The 24,907-nt window shown below is 39.5% G+C and overlaps 1 long non-coding RNA gene across 2 annotated transcripts in view; it reads right to left on the bottom strand.

Annotated features, from left to right (window-relative positions):
* LOC123801171 (uncharacterized) overlaps nt 1–24,907 on the bottom strand; it is a 140,860-nt gene that overhangs the window by 94,179 nt on the left and 21,774 nt on the right. The window contains exon 1 of one of the 2 annotated variants that reach the window (XR_006782132.2): nt 10,106–10,197. The exons of the other annotated variant lie outside the window; for it this stretch is intronic. This is a non-coding gene — a long non-coding RNA (uncharacterized LOC123801171). Of the gene's footprint in view, nt 1–10,105; nt 10,198–24,907 lie in introns of those variants that run through there. 2 annotated transcript variants of the gene reach the window in all.

Raw genomic sequence — 24,907 nt, 5'->3', positions numbered from 1 at the left:
AGTTGCAGAATAACATGGTGTATAAATAGATACTGGACTATTTTAAATAACCAGAGAAAATAATTACCAAAAATGAAAGCAAGACAACATAAGATCAGGTATCGGCTAATGACGCAAATAGAAATCTTTCATATCGTTGCTGTTAAGGATCTAATCAAATAAAATCCCTTAGCTACCAACAGCTGTCATGGACCAAAATGCACTGGCAACCAATCCCAGCCCCATGATACAAAAATAAAAGCATATCAGGCTCCTGCATATAGCATTTCTACCAGGGTACAGATAGTCCCAAAACCCATTTCATTCCACTCCTCCATAGACTGACCCCAGACATGGCAGCAGGACAATTCAGGGGTGGGGTTTTTTTCTATTTTTTCATCAAGTCCATAAAAATTATCGAGAATTAACAGTGTATACTGCCACAGAAACACAAAGATGACTAAGACATGTCCTTCCATTCAAGTTGTTCACAGTCTTAGCAGGAGGAGACATCAACAGATCATTTTAACACAATGTGGAGCATAACAGTACCAGAGTATACGTTCAGAGGGTATTACTGGAACGCAAGGAAGGGTTGCCTAATTCAACCTGAAGCAATCCAGAAGGGCTCTTTGGAGGTGGTGATGCCTGAGCTGAGCCCTGGAGTTGGAAAAGATGTTAATCAAATGAAAGAATAAGATGAATATTCCAGTTAAGGGGAAGCCCGCAAGGAGAGGGAAGAGGTAACTGATATCACAGTGTGTGGATGGAGCTCAGATTGTTCTGCATTATAAGAGGCAGGAAGTGAGGAAGTTCCCTTCACAGAGGCAGTGATAACTTGCTAGCTGATAGTTCAGGTTCCAAGACCTTGAACTCTATCCTAAAGGCTAATGGAGAATGGCTAGGCTTGAAAGGCTCCCTGCAGCTTCCAAGATCTAATATGAAAAGTAAGAACAGCTTAGATTCTGTATGAACTACATACACGAAGTGCCCTAAAGTCCTTGTCAACTTGGCTCCTGAGATACTGATTCAAAAATTTCTTGGATCATCTCTACAGGTGGATATTGGGGGAATGATCTCAGATAAATCCCTTCCAGCCCAGGTTCTACTTTCTGATTCCAAATGGCCAACAAAACTACAGACCGACGATATAGGCCTGCTCTCCTGAAGGCACTAAAGCATCCCACAGGACAAAACCGCAGCATTACCAAGGTGTGGCAGTAAGATATAGAGAGTCATAGAATTAAAGGACAACTGAGGTCACGTGCCTGTTTCTTCTCACCCCTAGCTAACGGCTCTCTTCAGCAGCTGACACTTTTCCTCCAATTACAGCTCATCATATCAGGCATATGCTGTATGTTTATTCTTTCTTTACCTCTAGTGTTTTAATTGAAAATACTTAGTAGGGTTTTTTTTTCCATTTGCAACCAACTGGTTCAGTTATTTGTTTTATACACACATACATACACACTCAAACTCACATACACACTCAGATTTTTATCCAATTTTGATAGGTGAGAAGCTGGTTGATTGAATGTTGGCATTTTGTGAAATTTTGCCTCTGTATAAAAAGTAAATTGTTTAGTCTAGATGTTCAAAACCATTAGCACAGAAGAAAAACACCAGCAGGAAGTAATTCTGTTTGGCTCAGGCAGGTGACAAAATGAATTATACCCAAAGTTACACATAAGCTGGAATCATTCAACTGCCAAGCTTTAAAATATGTCATGTCTCCAACCTGAACCTTGCATTCTGATTTCCCTAATGGCTCTAATCTGGTCCAGACTTTTCAAAATGGGTGGAACTGGATTAACACAGCCTTCTCCTGCCAACCGCACAGTATCTGGATGCAACATCCCATCCTTCCATCTCGCCTGTGCAGGCTTTGTTCGTCTAGCGGTGATTCCACTTTTTGGAGATGGGGCGAATGTGCATATTTACATTGTTTTTAATCTTTTCAGGACCATAGAATTACATAATCATTAGGAAAAATAATAATGACAGTAAAACTTAGAATAATGTTAAAGAGGTAGGCACCATCCTTAAACACATAAAAATTGAGCGACGCCTGGGTGGCCCAGTGGGTTAAGTGTCTGCCTTTGGCTCAGGTCATGCTCTCAGGGTCCTGGGATCCAGTCCTGATGCAGGGGAGCCTGCTTCTCCCCCCGCTCATCATGCTGTCTCTCTCTCAAATAAATAAATACAATCTTTTAATTAAAAACCTAAAAATTTAAAAAGCACGTGGTAAAGAGCATAAGCCCTGGGGCCAGACTGCAGGGTGTAACTGTTAGCTTCCCCACATGCCAGCTAGGTGACTGTGAATAGGCCATTTAGTCACTCAAAGGCCCCAGTTACCCAATGTGTAAAATGGGAATAATAATACTAGTTTCCACCTCATAGTGTTGTTGACAAATTTTTAAAAAGTAATTTACATACAGCATTTAAATCAGAGCTTAGCACATAGGAAGCTGTATGCATTAGCTATTATTAGTACCATCATCATCATCATCATTATAAGGCACCATAATCTATTAATCTCACTAATTCTCAGAAAATAGTGCCATGGAATATCACAGGATATTTTATATTTTGTATTCACATACCCTCTCCTTTCCAGAAAACAAAAAACAAAAAAACCTCATCTCAAGAGATTGTATTACAAAGTTTAGTTAGCAGGAAAGTCTGATGAAGCAGACATTGTTGGTTGATCAACCCCACTTCCAGCCTCTTCCCTGGGTCCTCTCCCAGCTTGGAATGTCCACATGACACAGTTCAGCAGCCTGCTGAACTCCTTTTTTTCTACTGAAATGCTGGCTGGGCTGCAGGAACCTTCCTTGGCCAGTGAAGGAAATCCCAAAAGAATCAGAGACATAAGGACTAACATCACTGAGCCCCTGAACCAGTGCCAGCAACAACCCCCTACAGATTTTTCTCCAGGGCATGAGAAACAAACTCCTTTACAAGTGAGACATCATATTCAGGTTTTCCAATACATGCAGCCAAAAGTATCCCTGACGGATACCTGCACAGACCCTATATTTCTCTTGAGACTAACGCAGAGGTATCAATCTGCCCCAGTCAGATACAGCCATTGCCACAGACGGGTGGCAAAGTCTTTCGCTAGAGTAAACCTTATCAGCTAGCTTCCACATGTTCAGCCTTCCATCTTAGCCAGCATATGCCAAATCCTGGAAATATCCAGAAAGCCCTTCCTTCCAGGTCTCCTCCATTCCATCCTCTGGCTCTCGGGTATGGCTCCCACTTCCGGCTGCTCACGCTGTAGGCTGTCCACTTCCTGCCTCCCAGGAAGCCACATTCTGGATAACCGGTGTACCTGTTACTGGTGCACTCATTACCCTTGACACAAACATCACAGGAGGGAGGCACACATCTCCTCATCACTTGTGTCTCTCCACCCTATCAATTTTATTCTGGTGGCTGGTTTTTCCAGGCTCTGGTGGTTTTCAAAAAGGTGCTCCTGCCCAGTCAGTCCTCAGCCCCTTCCTGCTCTCTGCTGAAGTCTGTTACAGTTGTAGACACAATCAAAGTGGTAAAAGCATTGCAGCTCGTGGACAGTGTTGCAGAGGAATGTTTCCAATAGTCCTTTTGTGTTATTGTTATTTAGATGATCAAATTGCTCACTGAAATTAATACATTATTAAACTAATTTTAAATTGTCTATGGACTTGTTTAAGATGGTACTTCTTCAGCTCTAAAATTATTCCACCAGTTCAATAAAAAAAAAAAAAAAGAATGAAAAAAACTGGAACCCAGACTAAGTAATTGATAAATTTTTCTTCATAAAATTAGTTCACATTCTGGAAACAAAGGTTTGTCTGTTTAATATCATATGAAAAATTATAGTCATCTTGGCTAAACAACAGTGTCAGTAAATAGCATCTAGATAAGACTGGGAAAAAAAGAAACTATATTCTTGCTGCCAGCAGAAAGATAAATTTTGTTGGCCTTTGAAAGCCAGGGGATTAACTAGTGTTTGGGGGGAGATGTTTGAAAGATACAGAACCTGTCATATTTTCTGCTTCATGAACTAAACATAAACACTGGGAAGGCTATTATGGGTGTGTTACAGCTGTCTGCCAACAGATGAGGCTTCCGAGGTTGTGAGCCCAAGGAACAGCAAACACCATTCTGTGTTTAATAAGCCATATACCCTCCAGTACTGAGATTACCCCTGACAGGGAGTTAAAATTTGGAAATAACTAGTTCTTCCAAGTCATGGAGGTATAACATAAGATGCTGTGATTGTAAAGAAATTACATGGATTGTGAAAGGAGCAATTAGGAGAAATGTCATTTTTCTTTAAAATTCACTAGAACTTACAAATGTGGGAGTAGAGGCTGAGCTGATGAAGGATTCAAATGATCCAAACTACTATTTGAAAATGATTTGGGCCACAGGGGACACAAAGCAATATATTTGTTTTCTAGCAAAACATGCATATGTGAATCGAGGTGAATCAGAAACTCTTCCCTGATAAGAAAAACTTTAAATCATCATAATAATAAAGATAAAAGTCACTTTCAGGCAATAGCTCAACAATATACCAAGAACAGAGCCACCACACATATAATTCAAGTATAATATAATCCTCAAGACACATATTCCTAAAATAAAGACAGCCTGTATGGGGATCTGGCTCTTGCTGTGTTACTCTGTGCAAGTAACTTAACATCTCTGGGCCTCAGTATCCAGATCTATAAAATGTGGGTTAAACCTAAATTGTAGGGATGTTAAAATAAGTGAAATGGTTGATATTTGTACAGCATTTAGAACAGTTCCAGACGCATCGTAAGTGATATGTAAGTATAAATAACAAAAAAGAACAAGTGAGTAGCTCACCTGATGGGATAAATTTAAACTAAGCAGTCAATGGAAGGAGACATGGAAGCCTCCAGACCAACCCCTTATCTCATTACAAAAATCCTCTAAAACACACAAACAAACCTTGACACACTGTGAGGAAGAGAAGACTGCCTCTCTGTAATGCCCACCTGGAATTCCAAATCTAAAACAACAGCAGCTAAACCCAAGCCGCCTTCCATATGCCAACACATCAAACTCGAAGGAGCCGTCACCACCCTTCCCTCCTTCTTTTCTTCAAGCTGAGCGTCCTTTATGTCTTCATCCTTTACGACTTTGATGCAGCCCCAGTTTCTGCACTGTCCCCAACACCTTTACAGGCACTGAGCCTGTCAGGTCCCTCGGAAAAATGGGGCAGGAGGTCCGCAGCTATGGTCTGTGTGGCATCTTTGACACTCTCTTCTGGATCTTGATTTCTAGTAAACTGAGGCTCAGGCTGAAGGCCCAGTTTTTGACACCCATGTCACCCTAGGCCTTTTGACACCCATGTCATACCTAGCCTTCAGTTAAGAAAACTAGCCTCTTTTTTTTTTAAATGTTTTTTTATTATATTATGTTAGTCACCATACAGTACATCCCCGGTTTCCGATGTAAGGCTCGATGATTCATTAGTTGTGTATAACACCCAGTGCACCACGCAATACGTGCCCTCCTTACTACCCATCACCGGTCTATCCCATTCCCCCACCCCCCTCCCCTCTGAGGGCCTCAGTTTGTTTCTCATAGTCCATAGTCTCTCATGTTTCATTCCCCCTTCTGATTACCCCCCCCTTTCTTTATCCCTTTCTTCTCCTACCGATCTTCCTAGTTCTTATGTTCCATAGATGAGAGAAACCATATGATAATTGTCTTTCTCTGTGTGACTTATTTCACTGAGCATTATCTCCTCCAGTGCCGTCCATGTTGCAGCAAATGTTGAGAACTCGTTCTTTCTGAGAGCTGAGTAATATTCCATTGTATATATGGACCACAACTTCTTAATCCAGTCATCTGTTGAAGGGCATCTCGGCTCCTTCCACGATTTAGCTATTGTGGACAATGCTGCTATGAACATTGGGGTGCATATGGCCCTTCTCTTTACTACGTCTGTATCTTTGGGGTAAACACCCAGTAGTGCAATGGCTGGATCATAGGGTAGCTCAATTTTTAACTTTTTAAGGGACCTCCACACTGTAGAAAACTAGCCTCTTGATCTGCTGAAAAGCCAGAGCACTGAGCTCTATCCTTACACTGACATTTTTAAGCCTAAACTCAAAAATGTCTATTCTTATTAATAAATCCTACTTTATTATTAATCAGGATAAATGTGTGTGCAAATGGAATCTTAGTACACCAAATCAGATTTTAAATGCCTAGAGGAAATTAGGGTTTTTTTTTTTTTTTTTTTTACAAAATCTTATAATGAAAATTTTGTAAAGCAGATAACTATCCTCTGATTGATTTTTTATGGAAATATCTACTAACATATTATAGTTGCCTAAAGCAGGATACAAATACATTAAGCTTTGGATTATAGCATATTATGTTATTACAGCAGATCTGCCCTCCTGTACTTTGATTAGGCTAATACTCAAATCAGTTTATTTTCCCTGAATATACTGAAACTGGAAGATTAGCATGCAGAAGACAGAGCCAGAAAGCCACAGACCAGAAAGCTATGTCCAGGTCTAAAATGTCCATAAGATGAAAAAAAAAAATCATTAAAAATAAATAAATAAATAAATAAATAAATAAATAAATAAATAAATAAAATGTCCATAAGGTGTACTGTCCTCACATGGCAAACCAACAGTTGATTCTTTGGTTTAAAAGTTTCCTCCCATCCCTTTTATACGAATGAAATAATATTATACAAAAAGAAACATTATAGTTGACTCTTTCCTATTGGTTCAGTTTCCAGTTAATAGGATTCTTTGTCCTTAGGCAAAGCCTTCAGCGGGTTGGCCCTAATTTAGCTCTTTTGCTTCATGTCTAATGCCACTCCATCACTGTCACCCCCAGAGTTTCACCAGCCCCACCCACCTGTACACTCAGTTCACCCATTTCTCCAAATCGTTCTTGACAAAGAGGCATTAAGTAAGATCTCAAATCAATCCTGTGGTAAGACCACCAGTCTCTAGTGTGCCTGGGTAAGCTCTGGGAACCACAGTTGGAATGTGCCCTTCTCTGACACTTACTCTCCCCCACCACGGAGCACACTACGTATGGCCTTCTCGCTCAGTTTCTGACTGGGCCTTCCTGTCCCACTACTAAGGCGGAAGCTCTTCCCTGAGCCCAGACACTTAACTGAGGGCTGACAACTTTTCCAGCCCACTTACAGATGAGTTACCACCTGAGATCATGTCATAAACCAGAAAGACTTCCAAGTACCATCATGCCACCTCCCACCAGACTTTCAGTATCAGTTCCCTGCCCAAGGACCTCCCACCACATTGGAAAATTGGCCCAAATTTACCACGGATCTTTCAGCATCACAATTAGGGTTGCCAATGCTAAAGGGAAGCTTGAGAAGAAATAGTCAAACTCATTTATAAAGAAAGCCTTGATTTCTTTTTCCAAAGCATAAAAGGAGTCTCATATAAATGAAGATTCAGGCCATGTTCCTGGGTGAAACAAAGAGTCAAGGCCAAGAAGTACTGAGAACCCAGTTAAACCCATTAAATCTTCAGTGGGACCAATCTGCTAATGGGGAGATTTTCTAATCAGAAGACTCAGGTATAGAAGACTGATGGATTCATCCAGGCTTGATATTTTGCCAAGCAGACATGAGAGAAGGACATGGGAACAAAAGAGTTGATCGTGTCAAAAGAGAGTCTGAAGTGATGGAGCAGAACATCTAAATGGGCTGGGAAATGAATTAACTATAGAATATGGGTGACAGAGACAGAAAATGTAGAGGAATCAAGAGTCTGGAAAGCCTAATAAAACAAAGAGCTTGAAGCTCTTTGTTGGAGGCTGTGTCCAGAAAGAGGACATCTGGATATGAGATTTCAGTGATGACGTATGGAGGATGACAAAGCAAATTATGGCTTCTGAAGGACTTGATGAAGACGGAGGTGGGAGAAGCCGTCAGAGGTAAGTAAGTCAAAACTCGGAGAAGCTGTTGTCATTCAAGTTGATCTGGAGTCACCCAGGATGTGGCACAAGGGTCCACAGAAGGACCAAAGTCACAGAGCAAAGTAGAACATGTTTTAGAATGGGTGGGGGATTAGTTCATTTAGGACAATCACTTGGGGGGGCGCCTGGATGGCTCAGTGGATTAAGCATCTGCCTTCAGCTCAGGTCATGATCTCAGGGTCCTGGGATCCAGACTGAGCCCCATATGGGGCTCCCTGCTCAGCGGGGAGTCTACTTCTCCCTCTCTGTCTGCCCCTCCCTCTGCTCACTTTCTCTCTCTCTCAAATAAATACATAAAATTAAAAAAAAAAAAGGATAATCACTTAGATACAGAACAAGAAAAAGAAACCTAAACTGTCTTTAATTATTCCATGCCTAAGACTGAGTATGGGGAGATTAAAGGAATTCTCAGTTTATATGCTCTGGTTAATTCTACAAATACAAATTTAACTTCACCAAGAAAGTTGTGAAGCATGTTCCCTGGTAGCAACAGTGCAGCTCAGGTCATGCGGTAGCACAGCGTGAGTTTCCAGAGGTCTCTATTTCAACATCAACGAAATAGAACCCATCCTAAAGTTACCTTTAAGCATGGCAAAAAAATGAACTCAGGGGATAACTATTAAAACTTAAAATAGAAAAAAAAATACACTTGACACATATTTATTTCATTAGTTTAGAAAGCTATCTACAAATCATTACAAGCCGTGACACCTCTAACTAAAAAGAAAATGGCAGAAGAAAAAAATGACATCGGTTCTAGCTGGGCTAGTAGATAGGTACTACGACAAAATTATAAAATGTTAAGTTCATGCCATAGAAAAATGCCAGTCACTGCAGCCTCCCCAGTACCACCCACTGATTTCCTTGGACAGGCACTCCATTTCCATATATCATTTCAAAGAAGTTGTACTTAGCATGTAAGTTCTAATATCAAACCGAAAATAAAAACTCATGCATGTAAAAGCAAAGGTAAAGTTCTCTTGGTCCCACTTCCTTTCATAAATAAATGATAGTGATATTGGAAGGTCAATTTCATTTTAAAAGTTCCACCTTGGTCCGATGAAAGTCCATTACCTAAAAATGACAAGCTAAGTGGCATTGCTTTGAGGCCCCATGGCTAGATCTGAAGAATGACCTTTCACGGTTTTGGTTTAAAGCTTCTCAACAAATAGCCCACGAGTATTTTTCTGATTAGTACTCATACACTAAGTTTATAAAACCCAGGAATAGACTCTTAGGTTGGGGGGGAAAGAGCTTGAGAAAACTACGCTTGACTTGTTGGCATTTAATTTCTTCCACAAAATAAAATTCTACTCGTTTTGCTCATTCATATGTCAAACTTTCTAGCATCCTGAAGTTCTAGCATCCCGTATATAACATCCGACTGAGACCACAGAAGACTAACTGGTAATCCGCCTCCTCTGATAAGGCAGAGTCAGTGTCTGCATCCACGCATTCATCACCACTAACACAGCGTCACCATCTACTAACCTACCACAGAGAGCGTGACACTTTGTCAACAATCCTGGGAGAACCAAAAGATTCTTGGCAGGAAATTAATTTTTAACTAAACTATTTTTTTTAATATTTGTCTTCCTATGCAGGTCCCTCTTTTAAACTTGTGGCTGGGTTTGTTATTCTTTTGATAATCAATTTTTATTCATCCTTGTACATAGGAATTGAGACCTTTAATTGAAACTACAAAAATCTTTTAAGAAAATAAAAATAACGTAATTGTTGAAGGCTCATACACCCTAACAAATCAGTCAACTTTTGATATTGATGTTTGAAATGAGTTTCAGTTTTAAAATTATAAGCAAAAATTGTGCAAAATAATGAGAAAAAAGAGAAAACACACACATACACACACAAAACTTTTTGTTTCATTCTTCTAAATCCCAAAGTGACTCAGATGCTAATGATGGGTCTACTTTCGGATAGCATAAAAGCATGCCAATACTTTTCCCGCCCTGAAATTTGGCGGGGGTATCTTTTCTATTAGCTTCAAAACTGGAGCAAAAAAAAAAAACAAAAAAACGGACCACGTGAAAATATATCTTTTTCACAGAACAAAATACACTAAAGAAAAAGTTAACATGTGTGTGCTATAGGAAAAAAGAAATCATACCTCTTTACTTCATGCTTCAGGGATTCATTCAATGTTTTTAAATTTTTCCATAAAAGACTATCCTCTCACTTTAAAATGAGAGAGCTGAGCATAAGCAAAACTGGAGTTATTCCATGTTTCATTCTCTGAAATAAATACATTAACATAAAGCTACTTTTCAGCTTGACACAGGAACAGTTAAACCATCTCAGACAAGTATTCTATAACCTCTCTGTCTTAATTTGACAACTTAATCTCCACGACTGGCTCTGGAACACTTGCTGACCAAAATATTTTATGAACTATTCCTCGTATTATTCAAAAAAATAATAAAACATATCACACCGAGTCATTTTTCTTTTTAGAACACCAGGGTAAAATCTCGCAAAGATTCAATTGAACAGCACGGTCCCTCTGGAAATTAATTTAGCAAAGATGCTATGACCGGGAAAATCTTTTTCTGGTGAGATATGTAAGAAAAGATACAAAGCCGTAAGTATTCATTTGTCCTTTTCCTCCCTGTGGTGACAATATAAAAAGGGTTTATCTACCTTTATTCTTGATTGCGGCATAAATTTAAGATAACCTGTTCCCTTGAAGACAATCCACTTGTGGATGCTTCGGCCCGGATACCTGGGTTCCTGCAAGTTTGGGCTCTCAGAAGAAATTCTTCATGCTCAGAGAAAATGTGTCATAAATAATGTATGCATGGAAAGTGTGATTATGAGTCAGCATTTTTTCCTTTAAAACTGGTCATTCCAGAGGAAGACAAAGCATTAAAAATTTGCCCTAAATATCAAAGGTTTTCTTTCAGCAACATATTTTGAGATTTATGACTGAATCAAAGTAGATAATGATTAGAGTTTAAATCAAGAGGACTATAAAGCATTAACAAAACGCTGACAGCCAAGGAAGAGAGGGGACTAGAAAAATGTCAGCAAAACTACTCACAAACACGTTCTTTACTTGTAGGAAAGCTTTGAATACAATGTCATACTAATTAATTTCGTTGGTTAAAATGACAGTTTCTCTACATGTCAGAGTAGAAATAATCAAATAGTTTTACCTTTCCACGTTTTCCTTGTTGCCGAGAGAGTATCAATTTATCCTTTTAGCCTCGGAACAAGATTAGATTTTCAACCAAAATGTGACTAGCAGAATCATAATACTTGAAAAGCAAGGTATCATATTCACTTTGAAAATATGCTCTTCGACATTTGCCAGATTCTTAGCTTATTTTTGTTCTTGTCTCAACAAAGCCCTTAATCTTGCCTAACTTCCTTCAACAAAACCAGTGAAACCGTTATCTCGAACAGCAAGACTTTTTCTTCCTAAATGTGAAGGTTTGGTGCCAAATCTTAGCCACCACGTGCGCTCCTGTGCAGGGCTGCAAATCTATGGTCAGCAGGGTAGACTCATTCTACTGCAACATCGCTTGCCCTTTCCCCAAGTTCAGAGCAAAAAGATCTCTACAAGCCAAGGTGTCAAAAAGGCTCAGGATAAAGTGCAAATGCAGACTATTTTTGTAGAGCTGACTCTTCTTTCTTTAAATAAGAAATAAACTTAGAATTTGAATACAAAAATTAGAGAAGTTTTTTTTTTTAATGTACTTTTTACCCAAATTTTGAAGGAAATAGTGCTGGAATAAGACTCGTAAATTTAATATGTTTAACAAGATAAAATCTGAAAAATATTTTTTTAAGATTTATTTATTTATTTGGGGGGGAGGGGCAGAGGGAGCGAGAGAGAGAGAGAGAGAGAGAGAGAATCTCCAGCAGACTCCCCACTGAACATGGACCTCTACAGGGGGCTTGATTCCACAAACCCAAGATCACGACCTGAGCAGAAATCAAGAGTCGGTCACTTAACTGACTAGCAACTCAGGCGCCCCTGAAAAGTATTTTTAATACAACTAATTTATATTTCCCAGGTTATTTCCTCTCATTTTTCCACCCTCTTCTTTGTCAGTTTTCTACTTTCCCCTTTTTTTCCCCTTTTCCCCTATCCTTTGTTCGGGGAAGTCTCCACGGTTCAAACTTCTTTAAATTTCTTTTCTCTCTCCGCTTGATATTTCATAGTAGAAGCACGTTTGTATATCACTTTCTATAATTTGCAACAGTTAGGACATTTAATTCTCATAAGCATCTTATGATACAGTCCTAAAAGGTACTATGACCTTCCATTCTACGCCTACCAGAAATCACACACCTATTAAGTGGTAACAGAGACACCCTCGAGAATCTTCCGATTGTCTTCACCCCCTCCAAGGAGACCACACAAGCAGGAACATCTCTTTTTTCATCAATGTGACCTCAGCAATTAGCACAGCATATATTATACATATGTAATTATACATAAACAATCATTGTAATATGCTCAATATAAGATTTTATTTGTTTATTTATTTGAGAGAGAGAGAGAGTGGACAAGAGAGAACACGAGCGGGGTGGGGGGGGTGAGTAGGGGCAGAGGGAGAGGCAGAAGCAGATTCCCTGCTGAGCAGGGAGCCCTACTCAGGGCTTGATCCCAGGACCCTAAGATCATGACCTGAGCTGAAGACAGACGATTAACCGACTGAGGCACCCAGGCATCCTTGTAATATGCTCAGTATGTTAAATAAATAAATGAGTGAAAACTAGCTCTACTTCTTAGACATGTATCAGATCATAGACTTTTCAAAGTACTCTTTTAAATATGAACTCCTCTGATGAACACATTTTATGAATTGGAAAGATCAACTACTTTGGCCCCTAACTCTACTTATGAAGAAATTGTGGCTCAGAAAAACTGAAAAATTTATTCAGAAATAACAGTCAATAGCAGTTTCAAGCTTAGAGCCTAAAAAATATCATCCCGAGAAGAATTTGGAATCCCATATGAACCTGTGGGCTACCCTTTACTAAAAGGCTGCAGTTAGATGAAGTGAGTTGTGGCTAATTATTTTCATCATTATGTGTAGTCCTAATACTGTATATGTATCTGTGTATGTACCAGTGCAAGCCTTTTGGGATATGAGGGAAAAAATCTTATATATTTTTACTAGCCGATTGCCTCTAAGCAGTGCATTGAATTAAGCCCAATTAATCAGTTCCCTTTAAATTTTAAAATACATAATTAAAAAATCAAAGCTTTCTAACATTATTTAGCACAAGACCAGTCCCTATATCACTGTTCTGTATTAACACTCCTTTAAATAAAAAACATCCATGATCTGAAACATTCCTCACACATTACATGTATGTTCACACATGTGTGGTGCATGTACACTGTTTCTTGAAATTTTCATCCCAATTCACCACCCTGCCCTTTGGCCCTTCAGATGGCCCACTGGTTCTGTTCAACATGAACTCAAGATTCCTCCTTCCTCATCGCCGGTGCCAGAGGGAGCTGTCTGGAGCAGCTGTCCCCCATCGTCAATGGCAGCAATGCACTGCTTGGGCCTAGACTCAATACAGTCTTCAGGCTCTTCCTCAGCCTACCTACTTCATGGCCATAACCAGTCCTCGACTGTCTATGCAGAAAGGGGATTATCTATGCAAAAATTTAAGTATCATCATCAAAAGATTATTTGAAAGAACAAGAAGTATTTACCAGGTGAGACCTGTTGATCTCAGTTTTCTGGTCTCAGAAGGCAGCAAATAGGCTTGTGGAAGAATTTGGTTATCAAGATAAAGTATATTCTTTATTAGTTATCTGTTCATTTATTCAATAATTTTAATAAAGAGTGTAGGATACCTAAGACCTCAATTAAGTAGCTGGGGGCTAAATGGAATGGAGGGAGAAAGAATGAAATGCAAGTCACTATTCCAAGGAACTGAAATCAAGATTTCCTGCTAATATATCTGTAATGTGCTCTGTTCTCTGTTCTCCAGGCCATGTGCTTCTGTACCTGCTGGTCCCTAGCCTGCAGTAGCCCTCCACCCATATCCTTCCTTATACCACTCTCCACTCTCTCCTCCTAACTAGCTCATGCTGATTCACCCTTCAAATCTGACATCCAGTGTCGCCCAGTAGAAAACCTTCCCTAAACACACCTCCCAACCACAACAGCTGTCCCTCCTCCTTGTGCCTTCCACTCTCATCTACCATCACATCAGATCTAACTTTACATTTAAAATATTTTATTCTGGGGCACGTGGGTGGCTCAATCAGTTAAGCATCTGTCTTCAGCTCAGGTCATGATCCCAGAGTCCCAAATGGAGCCCCACATCAGGCTTCCTGCTTGGTGGGGAGTCTGCTTCTCCCTCTCCCTCTACTCCTCCCCTTGCTTGTGCTCTCTCTCTCTCTAATAAATAAATAAAATCTTTAAAAGATAAATAAATAATAAAATATTTTAATTATATTTAAAATACATTTACTATATTGCATTATATAAGAAATTGTTTTAATCATATTTAATTATTTTATTTAATATATAGTATTACATATTTTAATTATTTATTCTCTGTCTCTCCAGAATCTAATACCATGCCAACCATTTAGGAGGTCCCCAACTAATGTTCCTGAATAAAGAAATGAATTAGTAAATGATAGATGTAGGACAAAATGATGTAAGCTCTTAGTGGTTAAAAATTCAAGTTTTGAGTCAGATTGCTGGGCTCAGATCCTTCTTCACCATTTACGAGCTGAAAGAAACTTAAGAAAAGGACAGAGATTAAAGTTGCCTCAAGCAAGAGGAGATTTTTAGTAAGGGTTCTGTGATGGTTAATTTTATGCATCAGCTTGGCTAAGCTATGGTACCCAGTTAGTAGGTCAAACACCAATCAAGTTGTTGCTGTGAAGGTATTTTTTAGATGTGATTAACATATAAATCAGTAGACTCTGAGTAAAGCTGATTACCCTCCATAATGTGGGTGGGCCTCATCTAATCAGTTGAACCCTTTAAGAGAGAAGATGGAGGTTTCCAAAAGAGGAAGAAATTCTCCTCAAAACTGCAACATAGAAACAATGTCCAAGTTTCCAACCTGCTGCTGTATATGGAATTCAGACTCAAGACAGCAACCTCAACTCTTACCTGAATTTCAAGCCCTACAAATTTCAGATTTTCTAGTCCCCACAATCATGTGGCCCAGTTCCTAAAAAATCAATCAATCTCTCCCCCCATGATACATACACACCCCTCTCTATACAATATATATATGCATATATGTACAGATATGTGTGTGTGTGTGTGTGTGTGTGTGTGTGTGTGTGTAATATTGGTTCAGTTTCTCTGGAAAACCCTTCCTAATACAGACCCATACTAGGGAACCCAGGAGAAGCCAACAGTCTTTCTTCACACAGAGAAGAAAAGATAGAATCAGACTCACAGAGACAGGGCGATTCAGATGCCCAGTTCCCCACGGCCTCAGCACCAGGTACTGGTACTTCTCGTCCTACGACTTTGCCATCAGTGTGGCTCCGCTGCTACTCCCTTGTCTCTGCCGTTCCCCAGCAGCCCGAGATGGCCCCCTCATATGCTGATCTGCTACTCTGTTCCCTGGCTCGCATCTGCTGACTCACAGTTTCTGCCTTTCCATCTTCCTTATCATTTCTGCCTCCTCCTGACCTTGGTCTGTCATGACCTCATTGTACCAACATAACTCCCTGGTTTTCTCCTAAGCAACTTGTGTTTCAGCTCCCACCGCTGGCCTCTTCCCTACCATTATGATTCACAGATCCCATTCCTGGCAGAGAGACTTGAGCTGGCACAACTCATCTTTTGGGGCCAGATCATAGTATAGGCCTCTAGACAGCCTGTGAATTGGCTGCTTTTGGAACAATGAACTACAACTGGGGACAAGTCATGTGATGCCATGCATGGCCATCTGAGACCATTTCTTCGTGGAGAACTACGACAAAGTTTCCCTTGGAAGGAGCTGCAAGTATATGATGACGTCTACAAAAGGGGACAAGGCATTGGCAGAGAAGGGAACAGCCACGGGCTGATGAAAGCAAGGCCTCTCTCCAACCCTTGTGGAGGGAGCAACCAGCCCATCAGTGTCCACAGTACAGACCACTTCTGACCTGTGCTCTGTCACTGTCAGGAACAGAGAAGCCTGGGAAGTTTCATTCGTTATAATAATGAGAGGGACTGTCAGATAATGACAGTATTCGGTGTTGTTATGAATAATATAAACATAGTATTCACAGGTTCACAGCACTGTCATGAGATCTATGCTTTTATTCTTACATTAGATTGGTGAACCTTCAGAAATTTTTATTATCTTTGGGGGAGAAGTTGTTTGACCAGGAACAGTCCAAATTCTGGCATAATGTTCCTCTGCACCATAGACTAGCTGCCCCCTCTTGAATTCAGCTTTCTTTTATGAAGATTTATTTATTTATTTTAGAAAGAGAAAGAGAGAGCACGAGGAGCGGGAGGGGCCCAGGGAGTGGGAGAGAGAGAATCTCAAGCAGATTCCCCGCTAAATGCAGGGACAATGGCGGGGCTCAATCGTACAACCCCGAGATCATGACCTGAGCCAAAATCAAGAGTCAGACGCCCACAGACTGAGCCACCCAGGCGCCCCTTGAATTCAGCTTCTTGATGTTGTAGAAAATTGCAGCGAGACTTTTAAATGACCTCAGTGCGATTAATGTGGGCCCTTACAGACCACCCCTTGCTTAGGAAACATCGCAGGACTGAACTGTGGCGAGGGCCTCACTGAAGGGTCACCAGGCTGGTATGGAGCTGTACTATCCAACCCGGTAGCCTCTGGTTATACATGGCTGCACACATTTAAATAAATTTAAGTTAAGTTAAAAATGTACTTCTCGGTCATATTAGCCAGTTTTCAAGCGCTTAGTAGCCACATATGGCAAAGGGCTATGATAGTGGACAGCACAGAACTAGGACATCTCTGCCATCACAAAATGTCTATTGAACAGTGCCTGAATGGCACGCTTGCTGTGATAGTCAAAGTGAAAAGAAAGGGAACACAGTCTACTAGACCCTTCCTTACAGAAGGATGATCTGAAAATTTCTAGGAACGTACTTCTGACGAGGTTTCCAGGAAAAAGAATTGTTGGTACCTTGCCTTAGATACTTGAATTTTTTAAAGAAGCTGACCCATTTCCTAGAAAGTAAAACGGATACATTGTAAAATGTGGCCGAACACCAGAGCCTGAAACCACCCTTGCAGTCTCAAGCCCCAAGATATCGTAAGAAAGGTATGCCCAGATCCTGGTGCATAAATGAGGTGCCTAATTCAGCAAGGCCCTTATAGCAGGAATAAAAATCAGAAAACTAGTGTTTCTCCAGAGAAATCCTGCATGAGTCTTTGGGAAAGACATCTGAAAGCTGGCTAAAACATACAGCTAAGATGAGGAATGGCAAGCCTGAGGGAAGAAAACCTGGAATTCAGTGAGTTTACAGGCCCTTCTCTTGAGGGCAGCCATGTTCTCACCTGGTACTGAGGATTCCTACCCAGGTGTTGGGAGCTGTGAGAAATTTAACCGCTGAAGCAGGACAAAGAAAAAAAGCCAGAAATAGTACAGGAAACAGTTTAAAGTAGAGGACTGGATAATTAACCAGAAGTTGGACAGCTTCTGAGCCTACAATTTCCAGCATTGACAGTTACAGGGCAGCTGACGTAGGATCCCACCAAGGTGAAGCAAGACAAGAGGATTGCTCTGCGATGACCTGCGGTCTTCACATATTTCTTGTTGTTTATTCAACAGTGTGATGAATCACCTCCCTTTACTCTTTTAACCTTATCATGCGCAAACACCTACTTACATACAATTATAGCCTCTAGGAATATATATTCTAATCTTTTTCATTGTAAAATTTATCAGTCAAGTTCTTTTAACCTTGTTGGATTGGAAAGCAGGTGGCCAGAGCATAGCCTAGAATTCGTGTGTACACATATCCCAGTTTGCCTCAACGGCTCTGGTTTACGTTGCTGTTCAGGCATAATTATTAATAGAGCCCCCTTTCACTTACAGAAGTCTTAATCTAGACGATAAATATATGGTTACCTACCCATAATGCTATTCTCTAAATGTGTTCCAAAATGCCAAGGGCAAAATGTGTTGTTTTCAGAGTCTGGTGGTTTTAGGGCCACTTTCCGTCTAAGCAAATGTCACCTTGGATGGAAGACATTACTTCACCAAGCTGGCATGGCTGACCATTTTTAAAACTATTTCATTCCGATGCCTTTTTTTAACCTCTCTGTACTTTTCAAATTTGATTTTAGTGTCAATTTTGCTTAGCACAATCTTCTACCTGTCCTTCACTCTTCAAGATTTTTTTCCCTTTGACTTTCTATTTTCTTACCTCGGCTGTTTTTCTACATTTACTGTAATATGTGTCTCCTATTTATGGTTCCCCTTCTTCCCACATTCAATTTGTCTGTCATGTTCTAAATGACTGTTTTTGGGTAAATGATAGCATTTCACAAACAACCACTGGTAGAATGTGCACCACCTGATAACCTTTTTATTCCACCTCAAATATATTATATTGAACTTAGTCTGACAGGTTAAAATTTTTAGTGCCTTTAAAAATATCCGAAAAGCTTCAGGCTACTGGTAAATATTTACCAACTGTCTTTGGGGACGGGGAACCCTGATTTGTAGTGTTCGCTTATTTCTGTGGTGTAATATCCCACCATGGATGACTTCAAGCTACCAACATAACCTCAACCGATTTGTGAAAATTTAACAATTAGCCCTGATGAGCCAAGACGAGCTAGCCCCAGCAGGACACAGCAAAACCCAGAAATAAAAGTTCTGAAAAACAAAACACATAATAATTATTCTAATTATTTAAATTTTATATTTTATCACAAAAGGAAAATAAGCTTTTATTGTAAAAAAATACGGAAAATAAGCTTATATGTGAAGCTTATTAAATAATAAAATAAGAAGATATTGAAAATAAGCTTCTATATGAAAAAAATAACATCAAAGATTCTATCTGGTAACTAGAAATTTCAGTAGGGGCTACTTCCGGTACTAACTTGGCTCTATTCCACCAAAGATTATTCTCACATCCTGAGAACATTATTATGCCAGGTTAGGACTCCAGGCTCCATGACTGCCACAGTAAAACAAATCCATGGGCCAGGAAACTTCCAAGCTCTGGATCTGAGCCTCAGGGTAGAAAGAGAAAAAGTCAGACGCTATCAGAGCTATAGATCACTTTACTAGCTATCAAAAAATCCTTTGGTATTCAGCAAATTTAAAAGTTTGCCTTCTTTCTGTTCTGAGAGATTCCAGAAGACCTAAAGGTTATATTTGGGATCAGTGGTTTTTCCCAGATCTAAGCATTATTTTTATTTAAAGCCAATTTATAGCTTTGTTTAGTCCTATGGCTTAATATAGAATAGAAACTAAAGTAGCTTAGAGGTGGGGAAAGCCCTTTGAGAAATAAATAGTTTAAGAACTACTCACAACCATTCTAATGATTTAATCAAACATAAAAGATTCTAACAGAATGCACTAACCAGAGACACTCAGTGAAGGGCAAAATGAGTATTTTCTAGGAAACATTTTGCGGCCAACACTACATTACCTCTGAACCTGAAATACTTGGCCTGAGGGGTAAGAAACTAAAGGCTGAAGATTTACTGGCACCAAATGTACTAAGATACATGTCTTTGAGCACATCAGCCATTTATATTATTTAGATTTTTTTAAACCCATATGCCAAACTCCACAGATAGATTAAAAATAAAATAGACTCTACTTGTAGTCATAAATTGATGCATCATTTCTAGAAATAGCTCATATTGGTTGTTAGACACTATGATAAAAGCTCTGCACAAATTATTTTATTTAACCTATTAAGAACTCTAAGAGAGAAAGAGTATGATTTACATTTTACACATTCGGAAACTGAGACTTGGATCAGCAACTTACCCAAAGTTACACTGCTAGAAAATGGCAGGATCTGAGTTGGAGCATAAGCGTGACCCAGAGCACCTGCATTTAACCGAAGGCTGCCTTGCCCAAAACTTTAAAGTCAGTTTATACTCTCTGACCGCTCATCCCGCTGCCGCAAACCTAGCCCAAGATGCCATGTCACAGGCAGACACTAACATAGCAAAAGAATTGGAAACAATGTAGATGTTCAACAATGTTAAATGATCTATTCATACACTAGAGTATTTTTCAGTCAAAAGTTTGTATTCATCAAGGACATTTAATGAGATGAGAAACTCACGATATAATATCCAAAAAAAGCAGATCATAAAACCAGAAATGCAGTATTTCACTGTGTAAAATAAACATATACGTGGATGGGGGCTTCAGGGTGGCTGAGTCGGTTGCACGGCTGACTCTTGATTTTGGCTGGGGTCATGATCTCAGGGTGGTGAGATGGAGCCCCCCAACCAGCTCCACGCTCAGTACGGGGTCTGCTTGAGATTCTTTCTCTCCTCTCCCTCTGCCCCTCTGCCTGCTTGTGCTCTCTCTCTCTCTCATATAAATAAATATATCTTAAATATATATATATATGGACTGGGGAAAGCTAAAAGAAAAACACGGTAATATCTCTGATTATCTCTTAGATTAGGATTTTTTTTTTACTTTCCTTCTGCATCTTTCTATTTCTGGTGATGAAAAATATTTTTATAATGAGAAAAGAGTCATTTTTAAATTCAGCAAAAGCCTATGTAGTGTTCTCATTTCCACATCTCATGGAGGAAATGTTGGAACTAAAAAGGGTCAAAGAAAAGTAACTACTAGAATGGTCAGGGGAATGGGTAATAAACTAATATTATCAGCTCTGGGAATTATTCAAAAAGTTCTGAAATACACAGGCAGGAAATGTCCCAGCTGATTCAGCCCTGGCTGGGGAGCATAATGGATAGAATCCCCCTTCAGGAATAAGACGGAGGCCCAGACTGGCCCCAGGAACTCCCATCTCCCTGAGAGCCAGGACCCTTGAACAAGTTGCCTTCCCTCACTACCTCCACTCCTCATCCCCATTTACTCTTCAACTCACCATAACCTGGTCTGCACCCCCTAACTTCCTCCCCCACACCACAGAAATTGCTGTAACCACTGCCATCAACATTCTCTGTATTGTCAAATCCAACAGTCACATTCCATCCTTGACTTTGGCGAATGACCTCTCAGCTGCCATTGAGCCCACTCTTTCCTTGAGCATCTTTCTCTGAATCCCAATGCAGATACACTGTTGCTTGGCTCCCCAGCAGTCATTGTCCTATGCTCAGGTGCCCACACACCTACTTCCTTGCTACACAGTGCCAGCCGTGTTCAGGTACAGGACAGCAGGACACTCAAGGGGAGTAGGCCTCTCTCCCAGCCCCAGAAGATGAACTGTGTCTAAACCAATCAAGGAAACCAATCAAGGAAATCTCATTCCCCTTTGCTGTAATTGGCTTAGGAGTGGGTAGTGGCCAATGAGAAAGGAGGATAAGCTCCTAGTATGCACAATTCCTGTCTTTGAACGCAGTTTTTAATATTTGATACTGTGACAGCCTTTTTGTGACCGCGAGAGGAAAGCCAGAAGAAAAAGCAGAAGCTAATATGGAGCTTTGACATGGAAGAAATACTGTACTAATTAACCCAGGAACTACCTACCCCCAGACTATTACGTGAGATAATAAAAGCCTATTATTTAAGCCACTCTTAGGTGTTCAGTTCCTTGCAGGCAAAGATATCCTAGTCAACACTGATACACTCTCCTTTTTGGCCTCACTTCTATATCCCATCTACTCTTCAGGGCCTCTCCTGAATTCTACCACACCTTGCCTGACAGTGTTCTGGAGAGTTTCACCTTTGGCCTCCTTGTTATTCCATTCACTTTCTCTTTGTGCTTTCTCTCTTCCACTTGGAGGATTTCAACTATGCATATTTATTTATAGTTCACATAAATATTTACTGAAAGTCTACTATGAGCCAGATCCTGTTCCGTTTTCTTATACTCTGGAAATACGCTGATGAATAAGACCACTGAGGGACAAGAGAAAGGGGGAAGACAGGGGAGAGGAGAGGACTGAGGATCTTTTTATGAGCCTTTTTATGAGATTTATGGTACAACATAGTGTCTATAGTTAACAAATCAGTATTGTACATTTAAAAATTTGTGAAGAGGATAGGTCTCATACTAAGTGTTCTTACATACACACACATACACACACACACACAATGTGAGGGCTGAGCAGAAGGAAAAAAATTTTTGGAGGTAGTAGATATTTTATTACTTTGATTGTGGTGACACAATCACAGGTGTCTGCATATTTCTAAACTCATCAAGTTGTATACATTAAATACATTCAGGGATTTTTTGTTTGTTTTGATACATCAACTATACCTCAATAAAGCTATTTTAAAAATATAAAAATACAAAAGAAAGTTCTCTTTTATGAAATGTTCAAGTCTTTTGCCTCTTTTTCTATGGGATTAGAAAAATTTTTCATATTTCTTCTAAGAAGTGTTTTATTCTAGACACTACTTTTTCTATTCTCTAAGTCTGCATAGTATGGATAGTTGTTTCTTAAAGATTTTATAAAAGTTCTGGTGAATTTATCTGGACCTAAAATGTTCCCTGTAAAAGGGCTTTTTATTTCTTCTGGAGTCAGTTTTGGGGTGTTATATTTTTCTAGGAATTCATCTATATCTTCAAATGTATTAGCTTAAATTCTCTAAAATATAAACTAAAAATTGCCCTCTTTTCAGCTTTGGTTGCTCCCAATAAGTTTTTATATATAGTATCTTTATTTAGGTGTGATTCTAAATACCTTTTAATTTATATTATGATTTCTTCTTTGACCCATGGGTTACTTAGAACTTTCTTTTTTAGTTTTCACATACACTGATTTTTTTCTTCTGGACATCTTTCTGTTAGTGATTTCTAACTGAACTGCATTTGTGGTTAGAAAACATGCTCTGTATGATTTTACTATCTTTATTTGTTTAGACTTCCATTATGGTATAGGATATATCAATTTTTATAAACAACCCATCTGTTCTTAAAAAGAAATCCATTTTTAGTTCTTAGATGTCCTATATGTGACCATTAGAGCAAATCTGCTAATAGATTGCTCAAAATTTTCTCTCTCTCTCTTTTTTTTTTTAAGTAACCTCTATACCCAATGTGGGGCTTAAACTTAGGACCCTGAGATCATGAGTCACATGCTCAACCAACTCAGTCAGTCAGGCACCTCATCCTTGTTTTCTTATTAAGTAGTTCCATTACTTACTAAGAAAGATGTGTTAAAATCTCCCAATATGACTATTGATTCTTTAGTTCCCTTCACAGTTCTGTAGGTTTTGCCTTATATATTTTGAAACTGTGTTATTTGGAGAATCCAAATTTGTTACAACGTTCAAGGGAATTAAACATGTTACCTTTATCTCAAGTAATGATTTTGGCCTTAAAGTCTATTTTTTTGTAAATTAATATAAGTGCATTAGCTTTCTTTTGGTGAGAATTTTCCTGATTTATCTCTTTCAATCCTTTAATCCAATCTTCCTTTATCACATCCATTGCCTTTTAAATGATTCCATACTATCACTGTAGTGTTCTAATTATAGTTTTGGCTTCCAAAATAAGATTATTCACTTCTCAAAAGAAACAAGAAACAGAACTGGTATTTCTGGAATTATGGTTTGTGGTTTTGAATATCATTGGTTTGCCATGGTAAACCCCGTTCTTTCTCTGAAGACCAGTTCTTGTTTTTACTGAGCTCATGGGCTCTGCTGGAAAAACATATGTGTGGGTAGATGCCAGGGCAGGAAGAGGGAAGATGTGGCCAGGAGAGGTGGTAGTGGGTATGCAACGCTAAGTGTAGGGTGGATGTGGCAAATCCAAATGCCTACAAGGCCCAAAGAGCCAATTTAGGCGATTACACAAGGCAGGAGGGAACTGTCCGGACGGGGGATCACTTGCTCTTCTAAAGGTAGCTATTTATTATCTATCAATCCTTACTCTGTCAGAATGTTGCCAGATCATTTTCAGAGCAACCTGAATCTAGGTTTGGGTGGGAAATCCACTGAGTTTGAAAAACTGGCAACTGATTCTTTTTTTTTTTTTTTTTTAATTCTATGCCAGTCAAATAAATCACATCTGTTACTTACATTTGCAAATCCTGGAAGAGACTGCACTCAGGAGGAAGAGAACAACTGGAGAAGGCCTTTCTCCATCCCTGCTTACCCTCCTTACCCTCCTAATTGGGCTAGCCCACTACTTTTGATGAAGAGAAATTCCTCTTAAGGAATATAAACCTCATGCATGTCCTAGTTCTTGAAAAATGGATTTTGAGATCTTTGGCCTGGTCAGCTACCACAAGCAGCATGATATGTTGGCCATCCCTAGAGATACAAAGGGGAAATGGTAAGAAGCAAGAGTGGGGCTCATGCATGAAGATGTATCAAAAAGTTGCTACCAAAACAAAATTTGGCACTTCTTCTGGGGCCCATGTTGGCAGATTTGAACTAATTTTGAACTAATTCGAACTAATCTCACTAACCTCAGCCCAGGTTAGTCCAGTCTGAGAAAAAATAAGGAAAAAAGAGGGAAGGAAAAGTTAAGATATATCCCCCAAAAAAGACATATATACACAGGAATGTACACAAAGTCCTTACAATTCTTCTGCTCATTTGTTATTGTTTCAAAATAATAAAATATTAGTGAAATATCTCCACAGAACCTTTAGAATCTATCCTGCCACCAAGAGGAGGTGCTCTGATGACTGGATGAACAGGGTGTTCTTTTCCAAAAGAAGAAGGAGAAGGAGGAGGAGGAGAGGACTGAGCCCCTACTACTTACAAATCACTTTTAGCTGTTTTTACATACACTATTTTATGTAGTGTCAAAACAAAACTGTGAAGTACTTTCATTTTATAGTGAGAAAATTGAAGCACAAA

This window comes from Ursus americanus, chromosome 10 (assembly GCF_024610735.1).
Source record: "Ursus americanus isolate L20-20 chromosome 10, mUrsAme1.1.p, whole genome shotgun sequence".
Classification (NCBI taxonomy): domain Eukaryota; kingdom Metazoa; phylum Chordata; class Mammalia; order Carnivora; family Ursidae; genus Ursus; species Ursus americanus.
The sequence above is the reverse complement of the archived record's forward strand: the minus strand, read 5'-3'. Positions and strand labels throughout refer to the sequence as shown.